We start from the raw sequence: 14,771 nt of genomic DNA, 5'->3' as shown, positions 1-14,771 counted from the left end.
TTCGCATGTGTTCTCTGTAGATGCCGAGTAGCAGCGACATCACTCATTCAGGCCATGTATCTTCATCTGATTCGGACAACCCTAGGTCTTTAGCAGATTGTGAGGGATCAAGTAGTCTTGAACGGGATAGAGCTGCATCAATTACCCTTCCGGTCAGGACATGGAGGAACGCTCCAAGGAAGCCCACACACCAGCCTAAAGGTGTATATGAAGTAACCGAGATTGATTTAAAGTCCTGGGCTCCAACTAAACCAGGTAAAGCACGCATGAGGTTCAGGAGTGTGTGTGGATTTGTTGGCAGGACAAGGCTCAACATTAATCTGCCGGGGTTTCGGAAGGCTGACACAGAAACACGGCGAAGGATAGTCCAGGGGATCATGGATCACTTCAACGTTCCAGAGCAGTGGAGAATGCAGGTGGAATACGTTGCACTGAAGAAGCCTAGGGATGCTTGGAGAAACTGGAAGCACGTGTTGTACAAGAAGTACTTGAGTGAAGGCAAGGACCCAATCCCCGCATACCCCCAAATTACAAAGGCAGATTGGGCAGAATTCAAAAGGGTCAGGGCAACTCCAGAGTTTGCCGAGAAGAGTTTCAAGCAATCGGAACTTTAGAAGAAGAACATAGACCCCCACCGTATGGGTGTGGCAGGATACTACGGCATGAAACTGATATGGGAACAGGAGGAAAATAAGCAGTAGCGGCGGGTGGGAATCCGGCCTTTAGTGAAATCAGGAGCGAACGTGCCAGAGACTACTTGCGGGCACATGCAAAGAGGCGTGATGACGGAACTTATTACTTTGAAAACGCACATGACGCCAAACTGTATGAAGTGATGGTAGAGGCTTCCAAGATCCCTGGAAGGTTCTACGGGAACTCAGGGCCATGTGACATTCTGTCCATTGCTCTGGACACAAAAGAGCCCCCTGGCCGAGCAATGGGTATAGGTGTTAATGTCCCGCACAACAGGGCTTTCACACTCAGCAAAGAAGAGAGGCTCAACATGAAAAAAAGCGAGGAGTGAAATGAAGCAGAATGCATTGTTTGAGAAGTTGAAGAAGGATATTTATCCGGTTGTTCGAAAGGATGTTGAGAAGTCAATGATGATGCAGAAGACTCTAACACTGATAGATAGCCCGCAGATGGGAGGGGAGGCGGGCATGGATGATGTTGCTTATTGCGCGACAACACGGCACAAGAGTAGCTGTGCATCAGCTGACCCCAGTGACACTGAGACTGCAGCTACTCGTGATGATGCTATATCTGATCTATCTGTAATGGAAGACAGACTGAAGGGCGTGCTTACACATTATGAAGGTACATTAAAAATGTGCAACAGCCTGGGTTTGCCCACCCTTCTTGGAAGATGGCCTCTTATTGGACAATGTTCCATTGAAGCCGGGTTGTGTGAAGTGCTACGTGACTGAAGCAAAGCCTGGATTCAATGAATTTGCCCTGAAGAATGTCCTAGGAGACTTCAATGAGCAAAGGACCTTGGGAGAAACACTGTTACATCACATCCAGTGGCCACGAAAGGAAATAGAGTTCATCAATGAGATTCCTGAAATCCCGCCAAGAGCAACCACTGTCGCCCCTCAACTGGTGATGCTCTCCTTGCAACAGCAGCTCTCGCGGGCTGATGCATCAACCTGTCATCAGCTGGCCCGACTTTCTGGCGTACAGGCTATGTCATCCTCCGCCCCAAAGCAGCCAGTGGCAAGGCCTACAACCGTTGATGACGCACCACCGGTTCAGATGCCGGCCGCTGAAGCAGCGGGGGGAGACCTAGCTGCAGCACATGCTCAACAGAACAACCTGGTGGAACAGACTGCTAAGCAGTCTGATGCTTCGGAACCGCCTGCTAAGAAGTCTATAGGTCCAGAACCGACTGCTCATCAGTCCGTCGGTCCGCAGGCGCGTGATCAACATACCAATGCGCCAGCACTTCCTGCTCAGCAAACCAACGCGTTGGCACGGTCTCCACGGCACACCGACAAGTTGGCACCACCCGCGCAGAAACCCGACATAACTTCAACGCATGGTCAGCAGTCCGATGCCTCTGCTCCTATAGCCCAGCAGTCCGTCACAGCAGCACCGCCAGCTTAGCGGTCTGACATAGATAAATGGTCTACTAAGCAGTTCGTCCAGGCTTCACCGTCTGCTCGGCAGACTACCTTGCAGGCAACCAGATGTTCTGCCAGAAATGCTTCAAGTACCAAGAAGGAAGTGGCCAAAAAGGCTACACCCCTGAGGAAGCGTGGCAGGAAAGTGAAGAGGAAAGAGAACAATTGCCTCTTACTTAAAGCACTCATCGCCCAGAACCAAATTAACAGCAGCTTGTTCGAATCGGGGAGTAATATTATTTCTGATGCCATGGATGATGAAGAAGTATGTTTGTTGCTTGCTAAAAGTAAAGTAGACGTACTTCAAGCATGCTATTACGTCCATGGCTAGCCATTTCTTGTTGGTGAATACTTTGATGAGTGCAGCTCCAGTTGCCGCGAGTTACATGAATATTGCATGGATCTAATGTCAGCAGGTCATCATGGTTTGCTAGTCCACCCGACACGATGCTGGTTCCATCGATGTGAGTTCCGAGGACTTACATCTCTTCTTCAACTTCAACGTGCTCGATGCCACTCTTGTTAGATGCCTGATTTTGTAAGTACTTAACAAACTCTGATCAACTTCTCCATACAAGGCTGTAAATGATAAACAGCTAACTGCATTTTATTCCTCTGAGGGGATTGAACGCGCAGAGAAGAAAAAGGGAGAGTGTGTATTTCATAGATCCTGCATTAGCAAATAGCACAACATTAGATGGTAAGGACCGACGGGACTGGGCTGTTAACACGGTCGTCCGTATCTTCGAAAACACGTCCTGTGCAGAATCATTTCTCTGGCCATATCATGAACGGTAAGTCAAGTAAACAACCATGGATACACTGATTGTCTTTCAGATTTTGACATCATTCGTAAGTTCATGGCTTTCTGAATATGTAGCAATCACTGGATATTGGTATTCATTGTTCCAAACAAGAACACAGTTTACTACATCGATTCTCTAAGAGATTGAACAAACGCTCAGGATCTGACGCATCTTCAGCAATTCATGGATAGGTATTGAATTCTATGATGTTGAAATTAATTTGCATTCATATCTGGTTCAATAATTGATGTTGTCAAAATTCGTCATCATTTGCAGTGTGCTCGCATTGTGGAAAACTAAACCAGGGAACCTGTTCAAGAGGGAACTACCACTGCAGCCCGAGATCATTTCTCCGGTAATACACCAAAATCCCTTATTTTCGAAAAATTTATCCAACAGTCTGCAAATACCTTTCCTTATGCTAGTCAAATGTTCAAGCTTCTAAATAAACCTCTTTCTATTTTGTCCAAAGAAAAAATAATACATCTAACACCGGTTAGGTTGTTCCTAACAGGACAAATACATGACTAATTCTGTACAAAAAATTTCAGTGTCCTCAGCAAGAAGCAGGGACCAACCTTTGTGGATACTATGTTTGGAGACACATGATCTCCATCTACAAATCTGCTCATAGTTGTGACCATCCTCGCGAATTAGTACCAGTAAGTCTATCTTAATTAATATCTTCTACTCCACTCACATGGCACATTCTGATCTTAAAAATACTGCAGCTCATCTTAAAACCGAGGACCCCTGAACCGCTCCCGGCTGGTGAATTGCAGATGGTTCGGAGATTTATCAGCGACTTCTTCCTGGATCACTACATCAATCCCACTGGTGATAATGAAGATTTCAGCATGCGTTCTCCTTAAACATTAAGAGTTAGCCGCTAAACATATAACACGTGGATCCATTGTTTTCCATCTGATGAGGTCTTCGTATTTCGTGCACTATGATTAATTATGTAATGCATATATGTGTGGACAAATCATTGGAATTTAGCTACCATACGTTCAATTGCAATTGTTGCGAAATCTGATGAATGTTCTTCCTGTGGACACTATTTGTTCAATTGAATATTGTGGCGAATTTTATTTTGGTGTGCCGGTTTAAAATGGGATATTTTTGTTTATTTGTTCAATTGAATATTGTGGAGAATTTGCTTTTTGCGTGCCGATTCAAAATGGGATATTTTTGTTTCAACCTGGCAATTGCTCCGCACACGGTTCAACTAAATGAGTGTGTGCGATCCACATCGGAAAGCATACGTAAATTGTAGCGGAACCGTCAGTGATATATAGCAGATCGCAAATGATTTGCAGCGCTACTACGTGTGCGTTGGGTCTCCAGAACCGTTTGTGATATCGCGTTATCGCACACAAGAACTGGGAGTAAACCGTGCCCAATGCAAAATACAATTCCAGTCATAATTTTTTCAGGAAACGTGTGGGATCCCAAACGAAAAGCACACGTCGCTCTTGCGGCAACCGTCGGTGGTGCCCAATAAATCACAAATAGTCTGCAACACTTGTATGTGTGCGAAGGGGCTCCTGAACCATTTGTGATAGAACATTATCGCAGACGGTAACACTACTACAGGATGGTCCAAACGTGACACTACGATCAGAGACCCTGCGACGAAACTGTGTGCGATGCCATAATCGCAAACGGTGGTGTAAAAAACCCATCAAAAAAGGTGCAAAACGTTTGCGATGACAGATGCATCAAACACGGTTCAGAATTTAGTTGTGTGTGCGATGCAGGGCATACGGTTCAGCTCAATGAACTGTTTGTGATGAGGACGCACAAAAGAAACGGGGAGCCAGATGAAGGCGTGTGCGGTATACAACATACGATTCACTGGGATGAACTGTGTGTGATTAGGCAACACAATGGAAACGGTTCAACTGAACAAGATGTGTGATACGCGGCAAACAGGTCCGTAATCTAAAATGTGTGCGAAGACCAATAATAACACAGACGATTGCTGCTACTAAGCCGTGTGAATTGCTCTGTCTACAGTAGAATAACATGTATATATATAACTAAAATAAACATCCAATTACATAAGTGACTATACAGATCATTCGCACACACCTCAATAAACAATTGCATGCATTCTAAAGTAGGAGAAACGATCGTCTAGTCATCTACTTCTTGTGACGCTCCCGCCACTACTATGTGTCTCGATCCCTCGTCTGGGTCAGGAAGAAGACAGTTCCTCATGTCAATGATCTGCCTGTACATCTCGTAGCTTGTGTACGTGTGCATGGTCGCGTACTTGACATGTTGTTCATCCAGTCTCTTATGCCACACACTGTGCCAGGCGTTCTTGTCCTTATTGCTCTCTTGCTTCATCTTCGCGTAGTAGGGGTCGATGATGGCCGATGCGAGGTCAACCAAGGAGTTCAGTTTGCTTTTGTCGGTGCCCCAGACCTTATAGTGGTGCTGCATGTTGACAAGATTCGGGCATTTCAAGTCCGAAACCTTGAGCGATTTTTGATCGTTCGTGGTGTCCGTAGCGAAACTGTAGTCGGAGCTCTTGATAAACCTGGAGAAATGCTCGCAAGGCCTTGTGGCAAGGTGGAAGTGATAGACGAGGACGTCATGTCGCATGCACAACTGGGCGACGGCAACCTTCTAATCGTGCCCGGCACGACCGATGGTGTACTCGAGGTTGAAGCCGACCACTCGGTACTTGTCCTCGGCAAGGAACTGCTCCATAGTTTGGATGGAGCTCTCCATCGAGACCAGATCTTTCGTGTACACCACCGAGAGGGCCTTCCCCCTCACATGGGTGTCCACCACGTGATGCGTGGTGAACTACCTGCCGTTGTCGTCGTCAGCCGCTAGGAGCGCCATTGGAGCCACGGGGAGCGCCATTGGAACCGCTGGATGTCCTCTCTATATGTGTCCTCGTGTGTGTGCTTATTGTGACGTGTGAGACGAGAGATGAAGGTAAATGGTCGCAGGAATAAAAGGGGGCCGGGCGGCGTGGATTCTCGGCGCATCCGCATGGCAGTTTTTGCAGCGAGTAACTGCATCGTCGCGCCATGCCCGACGCAGCCGCTTGCACATGAATGTGCGTGATCGTGCGCCGGCCCAAAACACTGGCAGCGCGCGTGGAGGGACGAGAGCAGAGCACCCGGAGGGACGCGAGAGCAGAGCACGTGTGGAGGGACGCGAGCAGAGCGCGCCGTGGCCGCTTGAACCGCAAGCAACCACACGCATGGAGCAGTTGAACATGCAGCAAATGGTTGCCTACAAGCCGGCCAACAGTTGCCTCGCTACGTAGAGAGCGGCCGTGTGGTACCACCTCCGTCTAGTCTATAGTATCCTTTATATTCTGTGCCATACTTTGCCCCCAAATGTAACCAACAAAATGTCAATGCATGTTTTAAAAATTATATAATTGGATACTATGTTCAAATACAAATCCAACTATATAATCTTTGGCGACATGCATTCGTATTTTATTAGTTCAATCATACTTATCAACCAGGACGGTGGTATAGTAGGTAATTAAATCACAAACATTTTTTTATTAAGCGTATGTGTACGTGGCCTTTCGTCCTCCTCTTGCACGTCTTGTCACCCCGCTGCCGCAGACGGCTTACAGCGCAAGCTTGCGCAGCGCGCGGGGGCGTTCTTTTTGCCAAACGGTGGTGCCAATGAATCGTCGGTGAGCCTGTTCCCGCGCAACCTTGCAGGTTCCTGCGCAAGATTCCCGCCCGACTCGGTGAAATCCCCCAAAATCCCAATGCTTACCGGCCTGCTATAAAAACCCTCACGGCCGGCGAGTCCTGCTTCGCATTTTCCCCTCCATCCCTGTAGCTTATCTCGTCTGCTTCTCCCACATTCGCCAATGGCACCGGTCCGTCGTCGTCGCTCAGCCACTCCGCCATCATCAGAGGACAGCTCCAGCTGGGAGGCTACACCACGGCGGTGGCGCAGTCCCCGGCGTAGTGAAGTGCGCGTGGCGTCCCTGTTGGGTGTGCGCGGAACACCCACCACACGCTCCGCCGCCGGTGCGCGTCGGCAGCTGTTGCCGGCCGCCATTGCCGCCACACCACCGTTGAAAGCCAGGGCCATCGCCCACTCCGCCGTCGCGGCCCAAAGGCAGGAGATGGCCGTCGTGGCCGCCACCCCACTGCCGGCCATTGTGGCCATCACCCGCTCCGCCACCGCGGCCCGAAGGGGGGAGGTGGTGGTCGTGGCTGCCACCCCGTCGTCGTCCGCCGTGGCCGCCAGCCCACCGTCGACCGCCGGGGTCATCACCCACTCTGCCACCGCCGCCCGAAAGGCGGGAGGCGGAGGTGGATGCCCGCACGTGCGACACCGACCTTGCGCACTACACCGAGTTCTTGCGGGAGGAGGAGGAGCGCCTCGTCGAGCACGCAAAGAGCCTTACCACCACAGTGGCAGCGGCACACGCCGATTCAGAGGCGAGGAATCAGGAGATCTACGAGGAGAACCACCACTTCGAGAGGGGTCGTCTGGAGCGACAGAGGGCGTTTGAGGCGAGCGTCGCTGAAGCTGCATTAGCGGCAGGCACCGCATTGCGGTTGCCCAGCTCGTTGGTAGGCTCCTCCTCCTCCACCTCTTACTGAGCGTGCTCGGCAGAGGAGAGGCAGCCGGAAGTAGTACAAAGCCCCTCCGTAGTAGTAGTAGTATTTAGGGGCTATTTTGTTCAGTTCATCTGACTATAGATGTGGTGGAACTGTACAACGTACTTAAAATTAGCTAGTATATATAGTTGAACTAGCTATTTCAATACGTGGTTGGCAACAATTGGGGAAAAGTTTGGTCGGTTCAGCTGTCGAGTTGAATTGTTTGTATAAATTAAGAACGACTGCTTAATCTATGAATGAAATCTATGCTTATTTACTGAATTTTAGTTGCAAAAATTAGATACTGCTAGTGATTTTTAGCTTCATATTTTGACAAATCGCAGTGTTACAAGGATTGAGCAATCTTACCAAATTGTTTGTACGTGGTTCCACACGGGTCATCCAAAACAACCGTTTGCGTTGAAGGGATGCACAAATCCTGCGCTGCTCTCACTTTGCATATAGGTGTTCTATAAAAAACGTTTGCGATCAAGAGCTGCAGAAATCCTGCTCGGCACATTTTCTCTTGGCTTCCTTGGGAAGCTGTCGGTTTGCATACGGGTGTTCTAACTAAAACGTTTGCGATGAGTGGTTTATATTTAAAAAGTGAATTAAACTGCGGCTTGGGCGCCATTAATGGAGAGGATGCGAGCAAGGCGGGCGGCCATGGAAGTCAAAGGGCTCGCTTCCCAGTGAGTCTGCGCAGCTTATAGCTCGCATGCTTCCCGATGAGCCTGCGCACTCAAGGACAGCTTGCACGCCTCTCGGTCAGCCTGCGCACCGGACGGCGCTCGCGCGCCTCCCGTTCAGTCAAGGTCAAGTGTAGGATCGAAATTATGTCTAGAGGGGGGTGATTAGACTACTTGACCAAATAAAAATCTAGCCTTTTCCCAATTTTAGTTCTTGGCAAATTTTAGCAACTTAGCACAAGTCAAGCAATCAACGTACACATGCAATTCTAAGAGTCTAGCAGCGGAATGTAACACAATTGCATATGAAGGTAAAGGGAGGAGTTTGAGGGAGCAAATGCAATGTTGACACAGAGATTTTTTATCCGTGGTTCCGATAGGTGGTGCTATCGTACATCAACGTTGATGGGGACTTCAACCCACGAAGGTTAACGGTTGCGCGAGTCCACGGAGGGCTCCACCCATGAGGGGTCCACGAAGAAGCAACCTTGTCTATCCCACCATGGACGTCGCCCACGAAGGACTTGCCTCACTCGGGTAGATCTTCATGAAGTAGGCGATCTCCTTGCCCTTACAAACTCCTTGGTTCAACTCCACAATCTTGATGAAGGCTCCCAAGTGACACCTAGCCAATCTAGGAGACACCACTCTCCAAGATGTAACAAATGGTGTGTTGATGATGAACTCCGTGCTCTTGTGCTTCAAATGATAGTCTCCCCAACACTCAACTCTCTCTCATAGGATTGGATTTGGTGGAAAGATGATTTGAGTGGGAAGCAACTTGGGGAAGGCTAGAGATCAAGATTTATGTGGTTGGAATGGAATATCTTGACCTCAACACAAGTGTAGGTGGTTCTCTCTCAGAAAATATATGTTGGAAGTGTAGGCATGTTTTGATGGCTCTCTCCACGAATGAAGAGTGGGTGGAGGGGTATATATAGCCTCCACACAAAATCTAACCGTTACACACAATTTACCAAACTCGGTGGGACTGAATCATGAAACTCGGTCGGACTGATTTGGTTAATAATGTGACCGTTAAGGTTTTCGGTGGGACCGACATGTCAACTCGGTAGGACCGATGTCATTAGGGTTACGGCATAATGTAATCTCGTTGAGACCGATTGCACAAACTCGGTGGGACCGATTTTGGTAATAGACAAACAGAGAGTTGGTCAGGCAAACTCGGTGGGACCGATTCGCTCATCTCAGTTGGACCGAAATGTTACGAAAGGAAAGCAGAGTGTTTGCATTGCAATCTCGGTGGGACCGATCGCTCATCTCGGTTTGACCAGAACGTTATGAAGGGAAATAGAGAGATTACAATCCCATCTCGGTGAGACCGAGATCCCTATCGGTGAGACTGAAAAGACCAGGGTTTCTGGCAGTGGCTATGTCAAGAGAACTCGATGGCGCTGGATACAAAGTTTCAGTGGGGCCGAGTTTGACTTTTGGTTTGGGACATATGTGGATATGAGAAAGTAGTTGAGGGCTTTGGAGCATATCACTAAGCATTTTGAGCAAGAACATCATTAAGCAGCACCTCATCCCCTCTTAATAGTATTGGCTTTTCCTATGGACTCAAGGTGATCTTGGATCACTAAAATGAAAAATATAGAGTCTTGTGCTTTGAACTTGAGCCAATCCTTTTGTCCTTAGCATTTTGAGGGGTCCACTTTTCTAATCCATGCCATGCCAATCCTTGAGCTTTCCTGAAATATTTATCTTGAAATAGCATTAGCTCAATGAGCTATATGTTGTTAGGAATTACCAAAACCACCCGGGGATAGTTGCACTTTCAATCTCCCCCTTTTTGGTAATTGATGACAACATATAGATCGAAGCTTCAACAAATGATAATAAGATTGAAAAACATCGTCGCTTTGAGAAGTATGTGATAAGCAAGAGCTCCCCCTAAATTTGTGCATTATTTAGAATTTGCTTTTGAGTGCAAATGCATAATCGATTAGGATCATGGGTTACTCTTCCATGTCACATACATCTTGGTGGAGCACTCAAAATGATAGAAATTGAAAGCATGCACTCATCACCAAGCAAGTGAATGATCATATAAGGATATAACAGATAAGAGAATATCATCCAACAAGCATAAAGTTAGCATATGATCAAACACATGATCAACAAGTATCTCACAAGGACATAAAAGTATCTCACACAAGCACACAATCAAAAAGTAGTTCGACCAAAATAGCAAGAGAGATAAAAAGCAACACTCTCTCTCGAAGCCTATGATCTATACATTTTTATCCCCCTTTGGCAACAAGTTACCAAAAAGTTCAAAAAAGCATAGTAATAAACGTCTCCCAGGCTTGATCTTCGGTTGGTGGTGTAGAGATGACTCCAAGGACGAAAGCTTCTGTTGATGTAGCTGGAGCTGGTGGAGTGGCTGCTGGAGGTGGCACTGGAGCTGTAGCTGCTGGAGCTGATGTTGTAGTTCTAGTATCTATGACTGGCACTACAGCAGACCTCTGGCTTTGGGGCACTCCAGCAAAAGCATCTGTAGTTGACTTGCCCGTCTTCTCCTCCACTTCCTCCTGAAGTTGCTCAACTACTGACTGAATCTCAGTTACTTTGACATCAAGATCATAGAATTTCTGCTCAATGATCCTCTCCAAGCTCTCCTGGTTTTGAGTTAGGGTGGCCAAGCCCTTCTCAATCCTCAAAGTGGATTGGATCAGATATCCAAGCTGATCTTGCTTGGATTTCAAGAACACTTGAGATGACTCTTCAACAGTTGGCATTCTTGCAGCTTTCTCTGCCCTTGCCTTCTCTCTCTTCTCTTGTGCTAGCACAGATGTGGGGTCTTCCTCATTCATCACAACAGTGTTATCCTCAAAATCAGGATGCAGAGGAAGGTGCTCCTTGTCCAACAAGTATGTACCTGTGCCCATCTTGGAGTTGATGAGCTCCTGAATGTGTGGAGCATACCCACAACTTCTCTTTTGGTCAGCAGCTGTCCTCTTGATTGTTTCCACAATCAGACTCATCACTTTGAACTTCTGAGGCACATCAAATAAGTGTAGCAAGTTGATATCATGTCCTCTGATCATCTTGTGGTCTCCAGACTTGGGTAGCAATGTGTGCCTAAGGATCCAGTTGATGGTAGGAAGACCAGACAACAAATAGTGTAAAGATCCAAGCTTATGAGTCTCCAAAGCTTTGTATGGGATCTCCTTGTACATGTTGGCCATAGTGTTGTGGTCTTTCTTCTTGGTGGCTTTCTACTGTGGATTGGTACCTAGTACACTTAGACATCCATATAATCCTCCCATCTGGATAGAAATGGGCTGTAGAATAGAATTGCATAATCAGCTCATCATTCCACTTGGTGAGCTTCTGTCCAACAAATGTATCTACTCCACAAGCCTTGAAGCTGCCATAGACTCCTGGATAGTGATCTTTATTTTCCTTGATGTACTCCTAGTCTATCCATATCAAGTCACATACTATGGGCTTCTTGTCAAGCAGGATTGTCTCATAGAAATCTTGTTGTTCCTTTGTGTGGAACCTGTAATCAACTGTTGTTCTCCTCCTGACAGCATATGGATCAGACTGCCTCCACAACCTTAGGCCTGCATCCTTTCTGATCCTCATATCTTCTGCAACAGGATGTGCATCATTATGGTCAGGGATCTTTGGCTTCAACTTTATCAAGACAAGAGAATCATCATCTTCTTCTTCTGCTTCAAGCACTGGGGCCTTGTTCTTTTCCTCAGCTGGAATACTCCTGGTGTTCCTTTTGGGTTTTGGGGGCTTCTGAGTTTGAGCTTTGGGAGCAGACTTGGGCTTAGATGGAGCAGCCCATGATCTGATTGCATCTCCCATAAGCTTCTGAGCTTTGGGTGCTGGTGCAGCATCCTCTTCTTCTTCCTCTTCTCCCTCAGAATCTCTCTTCATTAAGGGCTTGCCAAGAACTCTGGCAGTAGTGGTTCTTGCCCTCTTCTTCTTCTTGTCCTCACCAGCTGCTTCTTCTTCAGATTCAATGGTGAACTTCATAGTTTCACCTGTGGCAACTTTCCTTGGCTTTGACATTGGCATCCTCCTTGTAGGTGCCTTCTTGTTCAGTCCTGGCGTAACTGCAGCAGCTGTGCCATCCTCCTTCTTTCGCACTTTCTTCTTGGAGCTTACTTCCTCCTCAGTGGCCACATAGTCCTCATCCTGTGATTCTGAGGTTCTCTTCTTCCTAGACCTGGTGGCTGCCTTTGGCAAGTTGCTTGGAGTGCTCCTGCTGCCATCATCAGAAGTGCTAGAGGGATCTGAGCCCTCACTCAACTGCACATGTTCCTCAGACTTGTTCTGGCTGTCACTTTGATCAGACATGTTGCAGGCAAACTGACAGTAGACCCTGTGAATAGGTTGTAAATGAGGTAGAATAGATGAGCATCACAAAGTACAGAGGTTTTTCAAAACAATTGAGTCAAAAAGCTTAGTTTTAGTTCTCTACAGAAGTGATCTCGGAGCTACCGAATTTACAAACTCGGTGATACTGAAGCAACACTTGGAACCTAAACTAGTGAACTCGGTTCGGCCGAGTCACAGTTCGGTGGCACCGAGATTGCTAGGGTTTCACAAAATCTTGAACTCGGTCACACCGATTTGCACGTTTCGGTCGGACTGAAAAACGCATGTGCAATGGCCTAAGCCGAATCGGTGAGACTGATTTCTACAGTTCGGTTGGTTCGAGATGAGTTCTGCGGAGAGCTGACCCTAAAATTTTCGAATCAATCTAGACCTAAGGAAGTTTTAGCTGGATGGATCAATCTCAATCGTGGCAAGAAACATGGCAATGTCCTTGTGCTAGGAATCGGAGTGAAAAACAGCACAAGGGGTCAAACACTTACCCTAGAGCGGCGAGTGTTTGCAATGGCAGCAACGGCGGGGCAGATTGCCGTCGACGGCGGTGGAGACCAGCGGCGGGAGGTCGCTGGCGGCGAGAGGACGATACGGAGACCCGAAGAGGCAAAGCAGGTCACGCGCGGGTGAAGGGTTTCGGAAAAATTTCCAAAATTTGACCCGTCAGTATATTAACTTGACCCTGTCAGTGTGACCGAGTGGAACAACTCGGTGGCACCGAGATGCAAAACTGCAGGCAGTTACTGCAACTCGGTGTGACCGAAAGATTCTAATCGGTTGCACCGAGATTGAAAACCTAGATCAACTAAGTGATCTCGGTAGGACCGAAAAGGATGAATCGGTCGGACCGAAATGCACAAAGAGGTTTTGGAATTTTAAGTCTATGACAAATCGGGGACTCCGAGTGCTCCTCACACAGAGTGGTTCGAATCTAACTTGATCAAAGTTTGTGATGTAGCATGAATAGAGTTTGAGACGAGGAAAGCATAGATAGCTAGAGGGAGTTCTTAGGCATTCTTGTCCATCCATTTGGCAAAAGAGAAAAAGCCAAACAATCAAAGCAACAAATGGATGTCCTCGAATGAGAGAAAACTATGCATCCAACATGCTCACACAATAAAATGACAAATGAAATATGTGACAAAGCATGCACAATCACTCTAGCATCTATCAAGCAATTGGCGATGACTAGGTTATCTATATATGAGTATATTGACTTAGGAGTCAAATAAGAACATTTGATCATAGGTCATACTCATCGTTTAAGCACAAGTGGGGTTACCACTTTTACGTAAAGCATTGTTGTGTTCACACCATTAGAGTTGCTTTAGCTCAATTCTTAGAGTAAAGCTCCCCCTAGATGTGATATCCCCCCTAAGAGGGATGAACTAACCTTGGGTTTTGTCGATAATGACATCATGTAGGTAATGAAGATGTGGATGCTCAATGTTGATGTAGATCATTCGTATCATTCCATTGGAGTGAGTTGCACTTTCAATACCTACACGGCTTAGTCCCACAAGGAACAAACAAGGATATCCATAGACATAGAGTGATGTATACACAAGATGATGTCCACGAAAGCATTAGGTTACCTTGTCCCTTATCTTACCAACAAGAAGGTTTGTGACTCCATGAACTAGTGCAAGATATGGAAGATGTTTGCACTTGTCCTTGCCAAAATGATAAGAGTGAAGTATGTTGGCGGAGTCACCCTCAAGGATTCTCTAGTTCTTCTTCTTAGGGATCCACACCATCTTGATGGGAATCCTCGAAGTTGTAGTCGTACTTGATGAAGTAGAACTTGTTGTAGTCTTGGGAACCCACTTGACCAAGGCCTTAGGAGCTTCTTCAAATGCATCAATCTCCTCTTGAAGCTTGTCCTTGCCTTTTAGCTTGTGGTCTTGTGGTGGAAGATCATATTGTGCTTGTGTTCCTTGGAAAGAAGTAGGATCATACTTCTCTTGTTGAGGAACAAACTTCGTCTTGTGGTATTGATCTTCTTCCCACTCAACTCCATTGGCATTGAACTTTTGTTCAAAACCAACACCTTCATTCTTCCGGTGCCTTCCTTGCTTGCGTACAATTTCCTCAAATTGCTTACTTCCGGAAAGGCTCTTGTAAACACCTTTCTCTATAATCCCCTTCAATAAGCTATTTTCTTGCTCA

Source organism: Triticum aestivum, chromosome 6D, assembly GCF_018294505.1.
Source record: "Triticum aestivum cultivar Chinese Spring chromosome 6D, IWGSC CS RefSeq v2.1, whole genome shotgun sequence".
Taxonomy (NCBI): Eukaryota; Viridiplantae; Streptophyta; class Magnoliopsida; order Poales; family Poaceae; genus Triticum; species Triticum aestivum.
This window is presented reverse-complemented; position numbering follows the sequence as displayed.